At 37.4% G+C, this 6,147-nt stretch overlaps 1 pseudogene; it reads right to left on the bottom strand.

Moving 5' to 3' along the window:
- Nucleotides 1-4,677: 4,677 nt before the first annotated feature.
- LOC116624094 overlaps nt 4,678-6,147 on the bottom strand; it is a 51,150-nt pseudogene continuing 49,680 nt past the window's right edge.

Here is a 6,147-nt window from a genome sequence, read left to right as displayed (position 1 = left end):
CGCTGATCTTCTGGGGGAGGGGCCTGTTGCCGTGGTTCCCAAATGTCTTTGCCGGAGGCGGAATTGCCCCGCCCTTGCCCGGTCCGGGCTAAGTAATCTGCTCGGGTTTGCTCTCGGGAGCTTTTGTTCCCTGCAAGCTTTCCGTACAGCTTTGGAGGACGAGAGTGAAATGATGGCCTCCCAATCTCCCCCAGGAGGAGCCAAGAACTCAGGACCCCCCTCCTCAGTGCGCCCCCAGAGAAAAGCAGTGAGTCACTCCCGTCTCCCCGGTCTCCGGCCGCACTCCGTGCTCACCCGGCCTGTGACCGAGCATTTCTATCTCTGGCACCCGACCCCGTGTGAAGTCTCCAAACCCAGCAGATCTCTGCCGTGAGCTCCTGCGCCGCTCCTCCCGAGGGAGGAAGGGGAGTCTCCCCGGATCTGCCGCTTGTTGGGTCCCTGCTGGAGGAGCAGTGGCCCGACTGTGCCGCGGATCACAGTTTATGGCAACCCCGAGCTGAGAGCCCGCGCCTGGGCTCTGTCTCTGCAGCCGGCTTCCCTGCTCCGATACCTGGGAGCTCTGCCGCACTCAGGCACCCCCGGACTTTCTTTGACCCCGAGGGTCCTGAGACCACACTGTCCCGTGAGGATTCCACCCCCTGCTTAGCCACTGGAGCAACGTCCCTCAGTGGAGCAGACTACTAGAAGTTCCGATTTTGTGCTCCGCGGCTCTATCACTTGCCAGAAGTGGCCCACGGAGGCCCCCTCCCCCACCATCTATCTTCCCGAATATCGCCTCAGATTCACTTCTCCGCACGTCCTACCTTCCAGAAAGTGGTCGCTTTTCTGTTCAGAGTTGCTGCTATTCTTTTCTTCGATCTCCTGTTGAGTTTGTAGGTGTTCAGAATGGTTTGATTCCTATCCAGCTGAATTCCTGGGACCAGACGAAATCCAGGTCTCCTACTCCTCCACCATCTTGCTCCCAATAAGAGAGGTTTTGAGCAAAACCTGCTAAGAAGTAGTTTAAAATTATGATCAAATTAAATTTGATAATTCTAAATTACTATTTATTATTTTTAATACGTCTTTTTTTAAAGCTTAACATATTTATAGAGTAGGACTAACACACGTGTGTTTGTGTGTATGTCTATAGTTATACTACTATATGTGTATATAGTATATATATACAGATATGTTACTATTTAATCTGATAATAACCCATTCAGTCAGAAGGAATACAAAATATCAAGTGAATTAATGGCAGAGAAATAATGGAAATTCCAAAATAATAGAAAAAAGGAGGATTAACATATGTGAGAAAAATTGCATTCAAAATTATAAAATTGGGGACAGATTCCAGGATGGATCCCTTTAGAAGAGAAAAAAAAAATAGTGCATTTATAAAATGGGGAATGATTGGATATGTATAAGTGTTAGAACAATTTGGTTCTTAGCTACAAAAAATGAATAGCTGCTCATCAGTTTAGCATTATAGTTAAAATAAGTGGGCACGAGACAAAAATGAAATTGAACAGTTCAGAAGAAACAGAAATATAACAGATATTATGAGATAATGTTCCCATTGGTCTCAGCAAACATCAGAATTCGAAGAAGAATTAGTGGGCATCTATAAAGTATTAGAAAATTGAATCTAGGAGAAAAGTTCACAAAAGGAGAATTTTGTACCAAAAACAAAATATATGTTCTTTGGGTATCTTATTTTATAACAGTGAATAACATGTAACTTAGAAACAATATATAAAATGAAAAAAAGGTATTTTGGAAAAATATATTTTCTCCTACCACATTTTCTCTTGTTAAAATAAATATGTTAGTTTGTGACACTCAGTATTCTAAGAATCAGGAATAGAACAGCAAATCCTTATATTGCTTCTTTTTCTTTAACACCTGCCGCTGTGTCAGTTATCTAGTAGAGGACACTCACCAAACATTGTTGATGGAAAACGATGGAAGATAAGCACAGAATTTGAGTAACGATGTTCTTTTATTAAATATCTTTAAGCAAATTGAATTTCTCCTATAAGGAAAATATAAAAGAACATAGCTTTAGTAATTTTATTTTACCTTTAGTGAACCACTAGTAAGTGATATCTATTAAAAAAAACTTTAATTCAGACACATTGGCATATATTTTTTAATCATGAGGATTTCACTGAAACATTGACTGGTTAGGATGGCTGAATCTGCCACTTCCCAATTTTCTATTAAAACTCTAATTTTAATTTGAATAATGACAGTTTATAATAGCATTGAAATTTCATATAACAGAAGTCAGTTAGCAGAAACTCAGTGTTTCACTAAGTGAACTGAGAATTGAAATGGGAGATAAAATCATAGTTTATGTTTGTGCTACCTTCTGGACTGAAAATGCATAATTTGCCTGGTACAGATAGCTACAATATATTGCCCTTTTCTTTTTTTTTTTTTTGTAAGATTTTATTTATTTATTTGACAGAGACAGAGATAGCGAGAGCAGGAACACAAGCAGCGGGAGTGGGAGAGGGAGAAGCAGGCTTCCCACTGAGCAGGGAGCCCGATGCGGGGCTCGATCCCAGGACCCTGGGACCATGACCTGAGCCGAAGGCAGACGCTTAATGACTGAGCCACCCAGGCGCCCATATTGCCCTTTTCTTAAGAAAGCTTGTATACAACTTTGCACAACCAGAAAACTGAACATCTTTCTTTCCCTTCCATGAGCGTGGTTTTCTGAAATAGCCACATCCCTTAACTTCTCTCACTCAGGACCCACTACCGATACCTTCTCTTTCTTTAAACATTCACAGCTAGAAGAATAAGAAAAGTGGGAATGGCTAACTGTTTCTTAGCCAGTACAGTGCTCATGGGTAAAGACAAACACAGATAGAAGTAGAGATTTGGTTGTTGGAAATGTTAGGGCAGAGGCTCTGAGATTTGATTTACTATGAGTTGCGTGTAGTATTTGTTTAAAAGGAAAACAAAACAAAATAATTTGTGTCCTGTTATTCACTATATATTATCTCTTCCCTGTCATATGAGGATGGCAAGTTTGGGAACCACCTCCCACAGCCAACTAAATCAATCCGGATTATGCAGAGAAATTACGCTGAGATGGGCACAATAGCCAGACTTCTGGAGTTGAGACTTGAGAGAGGTACACCATTCCCTTCCCAAAATAATGATTGAGAGGGTGATAAGATAAAGACAAGACAGGTGCACCGTATGTTGGCAATCCAGACCATACAACATCTTTCTTTTGATAGGGATCAAGAGACATAAAACAAAGAGATAAATCCCCCCGCCATACATGTGCATTAAAAATAATGGATTTTTGAAAATGTTCCTTAAGACAAAAACATAGCAATAATAATTGGAAAGGGGAAAGTATATATCTGAAAATAATTTTAAAAATAAGAAGTAGAGTAGAAAATCTAGAGCAGACTTCAAAATCTGCATTTTTGGTAACGAAGAGTCTAATTGGCCTTACAGAAAATCAGTTAAATGGCATTGATGTAAAATAAGAGAAGATTTTTAAGAACATGAAGGACAACTAAATGAATGAATTAAAAAGCACATAATATAAATATTATAGATGTGGAGATAAGAATATAATTAAAATAATAGTCATAATAATAAATAATACATATTCCTGGAATATAAACTCAGAAACCCACAGAAGCAATAATCCCTATCCTGGTAGTGCAAGGAGATAAAATTCTAAATCTCAAATGTGATTCAGTGTGTTTTAAGAAAAAATACATATTCTAGTCTCTCAGAAAGAAAAAGCATGTAAAAATTAATTGAAAAAATTCAGCGTGACTTAAATTTCTTTGCAGTTATATGAACAGAAGTTAGTTAAGTAAAAAGTCGAAAGAGTTTTGAGGGCAACTTTTGCAAAATTCTAGTTAAGACAGCTGAATTCTAGTTAAAATGTGAAGACAAAAGAAAGATATTTTCAGATATGCAAGAGCTCTGAAAAAATATACACAATTAGTGTTACTTAAAAATTATCGAAGTTTCAACTCTAATAGAGAATAATTGAAATTAAGAATTTAGGAACTAGAAGGCTATAATATAAAAGAAATTGTGGTAGGTCTAATTATATGCATAGAATGATGTATGTGATATTATTATCAATGACTAACATGATACTTGTAGAAATCTAGGCTATGATTAATCAGAAAAACAAATTATTTCAAGTAGACTTTGTTAGAGCAGAGAAAAATTTAAACAATATTATTGTCTAACAATATGTTTAAGCTAGTTATGATATAAAAATAGTTATGACATGTGGACTATATAATCATTTATTGAGTATATGCTAGGTATGTAACAGTGCTAGAGGGCTTAAATATATTTTATAAGAATATATGAAGTGCCCTGCAAAGAAGATATTGTTATCTTATTTTACATGCTTAGATAGTTACATCTTTTACACACCTGAACAGAATTAAAAAGATTAATCTAGGTCAAAGGCCAGTTATTGCCTGAGCTGGAATTCACAAATAAATGTAGCTAGCTCTAAACAGCTCTCTCCACCACAATACCCTCTCTCAATACTACTGAAAATTATATACACATGTTAAATCATTTCTACAAATGGTTTTGAATTATACGGGGAGATGCCTATGTTTTGATAATAAAGATAAAAGCAGGATACAAAAGTACAGGTAAGTATGAATTCATTTATGTTTAAATGTATCACAAAAAAAAGGGCTGCAAAGGAGTATACCAAATGATTATTAGCTCTTGGATGACTATCTCCTTGTGTTTTCCAAATTTCCTGTAAATGAACATTAATCACTTTTGTAATTAAAGGACAATTAAGATTATTATTATTATTTTTAAAGATTTTATTTATTTGACAGAGAGAGCGTGCAAGAGAGCACAAGCAGGGGGAGCAGGCAGAGGGAGAAGGAGAAGCAGGCTCTCCACTGAGCAGGAAGCCTGATGTGGGGCTCCATCCCAGGACCTTGGGATCCTGACCTGAGTGGAAGGCAGACGCTTGGAACCGACTCAGCTACCCAGGCGCCCCTAAAGATTATTTTAAATTTGCAAATATTGAAAGAGTTTATTGGGCTGATTTACAGTCAAAATTTTTGGATTATATTGATTATATATGAATTATAAAAACCTCAGCACAGTTTATCCTCATTAAGATCTTATAGATATTTTTTAATCTAAATCAAATCCCAAAGCTTATTAATCGTATAAATTTTCTATTTTACAGATGGATTTCCTCCTTCCAATTTTCCACAAGAACATATATTATATTTATAATTTGGTAAAAAAAGAGTATATACTTTTGTATTTTTGATCAAGATAATGTACATATAATAAAATGCCTATATTTTAAGTGCACAGTTCTATGAATTTTAACAAATGTATTCATCTGTGTAACTGCCATCAAATCATGAGTAAGAACCTTTCTGTCATTTTGGAAAACTCCCTTGTGCTCCTTTCCAAGCAATCTGGAAATCATTTTGCCATTTTTTTCATAAACATAAATGTAACTTTATAAACAATAACAAGAATATGCAATTATTATAAACAGCAGAAAGAATATTCAATCTTTATGTGATGAATACTCCCATGTCACATGACTTCAAGCTCCAGGAAAGTGGATTACTTGTGCATCTTGTTCACCACCGTTTCCCCAGGACTTACCACAGTGCCTGGCACATGGTTGGAGCCCTTAACACACTCACTGAATGAAATTTGAACGCATATTATCTGCAGGCACTTACGTGAGCAATTTTAGTAAAGATACAAATCGCTTTTCAGTGTTTTGTAGATTCCAAATTGGTGACTCTTGAAGTAACTCGGGGTTGAAATGGGCCTCGAGCAGGCTCATCACCAGCAGTAGAGATGTTACATCAGTTGTATGTGTTTCCACTGACAGTGAATTCTTTGATACCAGGTGTCAGATGTCGTGGTGCCTCTTTTCTCAGTCCTTCCTCTTCTATACCGTGGGTGACACAATTCCTTCTTGCAGGTATATCCACGGTAGCCCCAACTATGACCTCAGTCAAATAAGATTTTAAGAGACTACAAGAGTTCTGTATTACTATGTGAGAGAGCCACACAAGCATCTGTTCTTTATCTAAAATTTGCAGTTGCTGGGGCACCTGGTGGCTCAGTCGGTTAAGCATCTGCCTTCAGCTCAGGTCC

This window comes from Phoca vitulina, unplaced genomic scaffold (assembly GCF_004348235.1).
Source record: "Phoca vitulina isolate PV1807 unplaced genomic scaffold, GSC_HSeal_1.0 scaffold64, whole genome shotgun sequence".
NCBI classification, from domain to species: Eukaryota; Metazoa; Chordata; class Mammalia; order Carnivora; family Phocidae; genus Phoca; species Phoca vitulina.
Note: the sequence above shows the minus strand (reverse complement) of the source record. Positions and strands in the feature narration are given on the sequence as shown.